The 9,717-nt window shown below is 38.5% G+C and overlaps 1 pseudogene; it reads right to left on the bottom strand.

Annotated features, from left to right (window-relative positions):
• Nucleotides 1–6,003: 6,003 nt before the first annotated feature.
• On the bottom strand, nucleotides 6,004–6,484 carry LOC122737994 (annotated as a pseudogene).
• Nucleotides 6,485–9,717: the final 3,233 nt, after the last annotated feature.

The raw sequence follows: 9,717 nt of genomic DNA, 5'->3' as shown, positions 1-9,717 counted from the left end.
AGACATGCACAGAATTTCTCAAATGATATTATGAAAATTAAACACTTGGTAAGCACTCAGAGCATGCCAGATACCTTTATAGAAGCAGTTCCTGCTTCCACAGAACTTTACTTTCAACCACTTGAACCAAAGAGTGAGCCCTAGGGCTTATGAAGTAGGTGTGTGTATGTTTTTACTTGGCTGGGAAAAGACTTGACTTAATTTGGGACTAGCTGTCCATGGATTGGTTCCTCCTTTGAATGAATAGGGGTATCTTTCTGATTAAGGCTACAGTCTTGACTTGGACCTTCTGAAAAGCAAAGTGGCCCTCTTGAAACAGAAAACTGAGGATAGAAGAAAGACAAAGGACCTGATTCCAAAGTAAGCCTGAGACCAAGGAAATTAAAGTAAATTACTTCCCAGTGGTTACTCATTTGTGTTATTTCCCATGGGGTTCCTGCTCTCCTATATCATCCTTCCTGGAGCAAAATGTTTTCAGTGTAGAACTGCCTGGAGGAAGGAGAAATGGATATGTGTCCTCGGGAATGCCTGAGAGTCTAAAGATAGGGGGATGATCTTCATGATCTTCAACTCATCATGGCCAAAGCTTCCAGGAAAAAACATTTTGAGCAACATTCTTTTTGGGGTGGACAAGTGGGGATGGCAAGGTCTGGTCTTCTACCAACCAGTTCCAGGAAGTCAAATCCCTACTGCCTTTCTGACAGGGCTTCAGCACCCATTATCTGGACAGAGGTTTTAAGATGGAGAGGAAGCCTGGAAGTCCTGGGTGCGTGCGCGTGCACACACACACACACACACACACACACACACACACACACACACACACACGCCCTGCTACCAGGAGCAGCGTAAGCTCCATTCCTCTGGTTAGCAATGAGCAGGTCTTTCTCTTGCTGGAAAGATGACAGCCACATGCTCACTGTGTCCCAGCCAGTGACACATGAGAATATTCTTAGATTGCAATAACCACAGAAAATGAGATTGATGCTATCAGGACAGTGGTCGATTACTTGCCCAGGGGCTCTACTGTTAGCACTGAGTCAACAAGAACCTTTACTAGTGAAATACAAATGAAAGCTTCAGGTGACTCCTTTTGCCCAACATCTTGGGGTGGGTGGGGAGCAAAGGGGCCTGAATAATCTCCTTAAAGTACAAAAAAAAAACCCACCCATGTTAAGGAACTTTGTTTTAGGACTGGCTCTTGCAAAGGTTCCGTTGTTGGTTCTTACATTTCTTTCCAACCACTAGAACCCCTGGGGTTGTTATCTATCTTCCTGAGAAAGTCTCTGTCACTGAAAATATGATGCTGACTGTCTATATAGATGGAATCCTCATTTCTTGGTGAGAAATTCAGCCTCTAAGGGATATTCTGAAAGAAGGAATTTATTGAGGTTGGCTAGAGTCCTCTGCAGGCCGGAAGAGCATCCACTGGATGAGGTGCAGAATGTGGTCATCCAGTGGAAAAACTGAGCAATGTGAAAAGCCCAGAACTTTTCCAATGAAACTGGAGGGTGACAAAAGTCACCCATTGCCTTCACATCCTACCAAAAGAAGAGCTAGAAATGGTCCCTCTTGGTCATATTTTGGCAGAAGCCTGAAAACTTGTGCAACTCACTGGGGTTGGTTTTTTTTTTGGTCATAATTTTTGTTGTAAAATTGATAACCATCAACAAAATATTTTTAAAATCAAAAAAAGAAAAAAACCTGAGGAATAAAATAATCCATAAAGCCATAAACTCTGAACTATTTACATTTTGATAAAAGGAAAATGATGTGCAAACTTTTAGAAATGGCAATAATATTGTCTGAATCAACATGGAATAGTGGAGAGCTTCTGGATGTGGAGTAATCTGACCTAGGTTCATAACTTCACTCTTCCACTTACTACTTGTGTGACTTTGGGGAAGTCACAACCACTTTAGGATTTAGTTTCTTCATTTATAAAATGAAGGGGATTTGACTGGAATATCACTAATGTATGATCCTGGTTTGTTGTTGTTGTTAACTTCAGACAATTAATTCCCAAACACTACAGTAATATGTGAGAAATTGTTTTTGCAATAAATATTTTGGAGATACAATCATGACTCCCCCCCTCCCCCCATGCCAAAGTCCTTCTTGATAAAATTAAATCAACTCTTCTTGGTCCTGGCCAGGGCTATAAACCTATAAGATAAGCTATTCTCCTTGGCCCTGGTTATGGCTATAAACTTTTAGTAATCTTGATAAGAATGACCCTCATAATTTTTTTTTTTTAGTGAGGCAATTGGGGTCAAGTGACTTGCTCAGGGTCACACAGCTAGTAAGTGTTAAGTGTCTAAGGCCGGATTTGAATTCAGGTACTCCTGACTACAGGGCCGGTGCTCTATCCACTGTGCCACAGAGCTGCCCCGACCCTCATAAATTTTTGTTAGGGCATTAAAAATTTAGTCTGGGATAAAGTTTAATAATTAGCCCTAGATTGTGGGGTGGTCTGCTATCAACCTTTCATTTTAATGTAGCCTACTTCCAAATTAAGTTGACCACTCAGAGGTGATTAGGCATCCCTCTGAAATACTTCCTCTTCGAAGGGCATGTAGGGGCATTAGGGGTATTTGGTATGACAGAGACAGCCATAGACCTTATTTTATTGATAACCTACCAGCCTTATTAATAAAATGATCAAATTACCCAGCAACTGTCTCTCATATTTTCAATCATCAAGAATAGATGAGCCACCATCTGTATTAGCAAAGTACATTTCCACACCAGTGGGAAATTCTTTAATGGTACATTTATCAGTAAATAATTATACAAGTATGTTACAAATATAGTTTTCTTCTATGACAACAAGCATGTGTATATTTGATAAATTACAGATTTATTTCTGCAGCTATTTGAAACTGTTGTGATTGGGAGAGCAACTACTCTGGTGTTTGTACAGTGATTACATGAAATTCTGACTACTTCTAAGCTCAACATGTTCTTGAAGTTTCTCAACCTATTATCAGATTGTTCCCAAACCACTCTAAGATTTTAATATTTAAGTGCAAACTGATGCCGAATGGATGGTCAGGCATATGGACATATCATCATTTGTGTTCAGTACAGTGCACCAGAGTACCTCCTTCATTCCCCTCTGTTATCCTATAATGATACTTCATCAGCTATGTAATAACACGATCAAGATATTATGAAAGTTTGTGATCTTGAAACACAAATATCAGGTTGTTTAAAAACCATGGGGCAGCTAGGTGGCGCAGTGGATAGAGCACAGGCCCTGGATTCGGGAGGATCTGAGTTCAAATCCGGCCTCAGACACTTAACACTTACTAGCTGTGTGACCCTGGGCAAGTCACTTAACCCCAATTGCCTCACCAAAAACAAAAGAAAACAAAACAAAACCCAAACAAACAAAAAGAAAACCATGATCACTGGGCAAACATACTACAAGCTATCTTAAAACCATCATGGACCATTACAAACATTCTGTAGAAGTAAATCTTTTATTTCCTCTCATTACAGAATTAAAGCTATTTTCTGATTTAACCTTACCTTCCTCTTATTTTGCTAATCTTCTATCTGGCAGATTTTCAAATGAACTGGTGGGCAACATTGGTCATTAGTTTAATTGAGTTTCTATGTGAATATGGCTGGTGTTTCAGTGGTAAAAGGGAATAAAGTCATATCTGAAGAGATTTTTTTTCCTTCCAAAAGTTTAGATACAATATTAACAAATAAAGCAATATATGAAATTTCACTTTAAGTACATTTATCATTTTACACAACACTTGTCATTAGTCTGTAGAGAAGTATTTTATATGATAACTGGCTATTCAATTTTGGTGATTGGTTCAGTGACTAAATTTTTTTTAAAAGGAATTTTCATCTCTCAGTAAGAGATATTATAACATTCTCCTGTCATTTTCCTCTACATATCTGTATGAGCAAGCATTTTCACATTATTCTTGTTTTCAATTAAAATACAGAAGTAAATTTGACATGTAACCAAATTTAAGATGACTTTTTTGATGTTAAGCTAAATATTGCAGACCTTCGTTCAAATAAAAAGTATGCATGGAAATTAAATTTGTATGTGATTATATTATGTTAGTCTTTCTAGTTAGAAATTTTTTATTAAAATGTTTTTATATTCAAAAAACATTCAAAATAAAGAAAAATTGAATAAGAAGTCTTACAGATAATAGTAAATATATAAAGTCTTTTTTGGTTTTTGTTTTGTTTTGTTTTGTTTTTGTGGGGCAATGGGGGTTAAGTGACTTGCCCAGGGTCACACAACTATTAAGTATCAAGTGTCTGAGGCCGGATTTGAACTCAGGTACTCCTGAATCCAGGGGCGGTACTTTATCCACTGTGCCACCTAGCTGCCCCCTATAAAGTCTTGCTAGATTTGTTTAATTCTTTTTTTTTTTTTGTGAGGCAATTGGGGTTAAGTGACTTGCCCAGGGTCACACAGCTAGTAAGTGTCAAGTGTCTGAGGCCAGATTTGAACTCAGGCCCTTCTGACTTCAGGGCTGGTGCTCTATCCACTGCGCCACCTAGATGCCCCTAGATTTGTTTAATTCTTATAGAATATCCCACATAAAAAGCACAAGTGATCTCATTGCATTAACTCCATCTTTTCCAGATTTCCACCTCCATCATCTCCACCTTCTCACTTATACTCAATTTCTCCTTGTCTATTAGGTGCTTTCCTATTGCCAACAAACATACCCGTGTGTCCCTCATTCTCAAAAAAAAAAAAACAAACCCTTACTTGATTCATCTATGCCATGCCCAATCACTATCATCTCGTATCTCCTCTACCCTTTGTGGCTCAACTCCTTGAGAAGACAATTGTAGAACTGATGCTTCCCCTTTTTTCTTCTCTCTCTCCTTAACTCTCCACATTCTTCTGGCTTCTAATCTCATCACTCAAACATAACTTCTCCAGTTACAAGTGATGTCTTAATTGCCAAATCTATTGTCCCCCTTTCAATCCTCATCTTTCTTGATCTCTCTGCAGCCTTTGACCTTTGTCAATCATGCTCTTTTCCTTCATATTCACTTCTTTCAAAGTTTCTGTGATAAAACCCTTTCCTGGTTCTCCTCCTAACTATTCAATTATTCCTTTTCAGTCCCCTCTGCTGGCTCGTCATCCAAGTCACATCCCTACTTGTGTCTGTCTGTTCCCTGGAACTCTGTCCTGGGAAATCTATTTTTTTCTCTGTCTATACTATTTCACTTGGTGATCTCATCAGTTCCTGTGCATTCAATTATTATCTATCCTGATTATTTTCAGTTCTACTTATAAAGTCTTAACCTGTTTCCTAACCTCTAGAATTTTATCTCCAACTGCTAATTGGATATCACCATCTGCATATCCTGTAGATTTCTTAAACTCTTCACATCCAAAATTGAACTCATTTTCTTCCCCCCCAACCCCAAACCCAAGCCACTTTGAAACTTCCTTATTACTATCAAGGATACTAATATATATTCTCAGTCACCCAGGCTGGCAAGCCTCTCAATTTCCATATCAAATCTACAGCCATGTTTTATAGATTTTCTTTTCTTTTCTTTTCTTTTCTTTTCTTTTCTTTTCTTTTCTTTTCTTTTCCTTCTTTTCTCTCTCTCTCTCTCTCTCTCTCTCTCTCTCTCTCTCTCTCTCTCTCTCTCTCTCTTTCTTTAAGGAAGCAAAACCTGCATATTTATTCAGAGAGCGATGGTCATACTAAAGAGAAAACATGAGTTTGGGAACCAATTCCAATGTTCAATTCCAGAAAAGCCACTTGCGTCTGACATAAATGTTCTTTTAAAAATGAGATCTCTTTTAAACATTAAACAGAATCAATATCAAGGCAGTACTTTATATGCAAAAGGCCTGAGAATATTGACTTTATGTATTTGTTTTTTATAGAGTTCCAACAGAAATACTCCTACAACAGCAGCAATGGTCTCATAATGTGTTCTCACATTCAGACGCTTGCTGGGATCATCCAAGTTCTTTGATTAAAAAAAAAATTATTGGTACACATCTTTCTTTTTTGCAATGTATAATCTACACTCTCTTATGGACACATTAATTTTTCATCATCTATGTCAGGAATTTCAAACCAAAATTCATCTTCCATGGCCGTTATACTTTCTACTTGGTCCAAATATCCAAGCCCAGGTCTTTCATAAAGTGGGAAGATACTGAAAGCCTTTCTGGATCAATCTTATCATATAGTTTCAAGACATAGAGGACACAGTCCTTAATGCTCTCCAGTGTCAGAGGGAGCATGTCACTATATTGGCGGCTCAACTGTAGGAATATTCCGGAAATCTGTATGTGTGCAGAGACAGGAACTGCTGCTGCTGCCCTTCTTGGCCGCCCTACCACCGCACACAGTACCAAGCCCAGCAGCTCCACCAAGGCGAGATCAGGGCCCTGGGGCCCAGATGGCGGTGCCAAGGCCACGGACAGGTGGCGGACCCAAGCGGAGAAAACATGGGCCGCCATATATAGATTTTATTTTACTAACATCTCTCGTACATATTCTCTTCTCTCTTCTGGTACAGCCTCTGCCTTGGCACAGTTCTTCATCATTTCATATCTGGATTATTGCCCTGTCCTTCTGGTTCTCTCTGCCTTGTCTCTCCCCAGTCCAGTCCATCCTCCACTCAGCTGTCAAATTAATCTTCCTAATGTACAGGTTTGACTATGTCACCCCCATATGCAATAATTTCCAGTGCCTCCCTATCACCTCCAGGGCCTAATGTAAAACCATGTGTCTGGCATTCAAAGCTCTTCACAACTTGATCCTCTCCTGTCTTTCCAGCCTTACACCTGACTCACTTGCATGTACTCCTTGGTCCAATGACATTGTCTTTCTTGCTTTTCCTCATTCCATTTCCTGACTGGTTGTTCCTCATTCCTGGAATGTTTTCCCTCCTTATCTCCAACTTCTGGCTTCCTTAAAGCCTCAGCTAAAACTTTCTGCAAGAAGCCTTTCCCAAAGCCCCTTAATGCTAGTGGTTTCCCTTTATCTATTATCTACAATTTATCCTGTGAATAGTTTGTTTCCACACACTTGTTAGCATATTATCCCCTGATCAGACTGTGTTTTGCACAGTGCCTGGCACATAGTAGGTACTCAATAAATGTTTATTGAATAAGTCACTGATTAACATTGTCTACTAAAGTGGACAAGAGTTTCATTTTGTTTTTTGGGTTGTTGTTTTTTTTTTGCCTTTCCATGTTTCATTTATTTATTTTTGTAGTTATTATATGAAATTCTAAAAATATTTTCTTTATCTTTCTTCTGCATGACTTCATGTAAATCTCATGTATCTCTGAAATGCTCTTGTTTATAATTTCTTAAAATGTAATAATATTCCAGTAATTCATATTCCTTAATTTAGTTGGCCATTCCCCAATCCTTCAATACCAATTTTGTTCCTAGCTTTCTATAATTTTTATTAATATTCTGATGAGCATTTCTACATATAAAGCAGAGTAGAAAAAAAGGATGGGACAGGCAACCATGAATCTATAGCTTATAAAGCTTTCTTCTTCCTTCATGTATACAACACATTCAAGATGTTATTTTCTTTTTTTTTTTTTTAGTGAGGCAATTGGGGTTAAGTGACTTGCCCAGGGTCACACAGCTAGTAAGTGTTAAGTGTCTGAGGCCGGATTTGAACTCAGGTACTCCTGACTCCAGGGCCGGTGCTCTATCCACTGCGCCATCTAGCTGCCCCCAAGATGTTATTTTCAAACCTTTCCCGCTCATCTCTGTCTCCTGCTGGCCTTCTTCCTAGTTTCTTCTCTGAGTTTTAACAAATACTTTAATGACCCTCTTCTCTTATTTGCCCTTATTTGTCTAGTTCAGGTGAAAGTGACCTTGCAGTGATTCCTGCTCCCTGTTCATCCTTTCCCCATGTATAGCATTCTTCTTGAGTATCCTGATTATGTGAGATAGTAAATTCCATTGACTTTCACTCTATTTCTGTCCTAAAGTATTCTTTTTTCCCTCCCTTGTCTTTCTCTTCTTAAGATCATTCAAGCAGAGTGAAATCATTCCCATGTTTTCTATCTTATCTAACTCATTCTATTGCTGCCCATAACCTTAGGGCCCTCAGGGAAGATTTATTTCTTCTTCCTCTAATTAGAATGTAAACACTTCATGCTTGTATAGTTCCTTGTATGTTCTAATTGCTGGAATTTATTTACCTTTCTATGTTTCATTTGATTCCTAATTTTACATTTTAAAGTTTCTACTCAGCTCTGGTCTGTTCATCAGGAATGATTGTACGGCCTTTATTTCATTAAAATTCAACTTTTGCCCTTTAGAATTATAATCAATTCTGCCATGTAAATAGTTATTGATTGTGTGTCTTTAACTTTTGTCTTTTGGAATATTGTATTTCAAGCTCTCCTTTCCTTTATTTTGTAACTGCTAAATTTTATGTTATGCTGATGATGGCCCTTTGGTACTTGAATTTGTTCATTCTGGTTGCTTGCAGTACTTTTTCCTTTGACCTGAAAGGTATGGGTTTTGAATATAATGTTCCTGGGAGTTTTTATTTTGGGATTTCTTTTAAGAATTTGCCAGTAGATTTTTTTTTCTATTTTCATTTTGCCTTCTGGTTCTAACAGGACTCAGGAGTTTTTATTTATCATTTTTCTTGAAATGTGGTATCTTAGCTGGGTTTGGTAGTATATGCCTATGGTCCCAGGTACTAAGAAGGTTAGTGTTGATGGTTCTTTTGAGCTTGGAAATTCTGAGCTGCAGTGGGTTCACTTATTGTGATAAATAGTTATTAATAATCAGTATCTTGTGGGATTTAGTGTTCTCCCCTTCTTTCTTAGTCCTTTCTCCCTGCTTCTCCTCAGTCCAAAGTCCAGTTCTCCTTGAAAATAAGATTCATCTGGGTTGAGGAGTCCTGGGATGAGACAAATACATTTATCTAGATGGCTGAAGGACTTTACTGATGAGATTTAGCTTGTACCAAACCACAGCTAGGTGGAAACCATTGTGCCCCCATCAGCTTGGGTAGGGTCTGAATTCTTTCTCTGATGTCTTTTTTTTTTTTAATCAAGATTTGAGTGACCTAAGTCACATATCCCAGACTTCATTTCAATATAATATACCTCCAATCATGTCAACCAATTAGATTTTGTTTGCATGTGATGGGCCTCCTAGAGTTAGAAGGATATATAAACTGTGATCCCACTGCCATTCTGGGTCTTTGGTCTGAGAGAGATGGCCATAAACCATTCTTTTTTTTCTTTAGAGGCCATCAGGGTTAAGTAACTTGCCCAGGGTCACATAGCTAGTGAGTGTCAAGTGTCTGAGGCCACATTTGAACACAGGTCCTCCTGACTCCAGGGCTCATGCTCTATTCACTGTGCCACCTAACTGCCCTATAGATAACCTGCTGGCCTATTATAAAATGATAAAATTATATCTCTCATATTTTTAATTATTGCATTAGTATGGCATTAGTATCGTGTGTCCTAGGGAGTAGCAAGCCACCGGTTTGCCTAAGGAAGTGGGCAAACTGGTCTAAGTTGGAAATAGAGAAGGTTGTCTCCTGTGAGAATCAGTATGGGGATCAGGCCCATGAATGGTCCCTGCACTTCAAGTCTGCAAAAGATAAGGGGATCTAGTTTAAAAGAAGAAGAAGAAGAAGAAGAAGAAGAAGAAGAAGAAGAAGAAGAAGAAGAAGAAGAAGAAGAAGAAGAAGAAG

This window comes from Dromiciops gliroides, chromosome 2, assembly GCF_019393635.1.
Source record: "Dromiciops gliroides isolate mDroGli1 chromosome 2, mDroGli1.pri, whole genome shotgun sequence".
NCBI lineage: Eukaryota > Metazoa > Chordata > Mammalia > Microbiotheria > Microbiotheriidae > Dromiciops > Dromiciops gliroides.
This window is presented reverse-complemented; position numbering and strand designations above follow the sequence as displayed.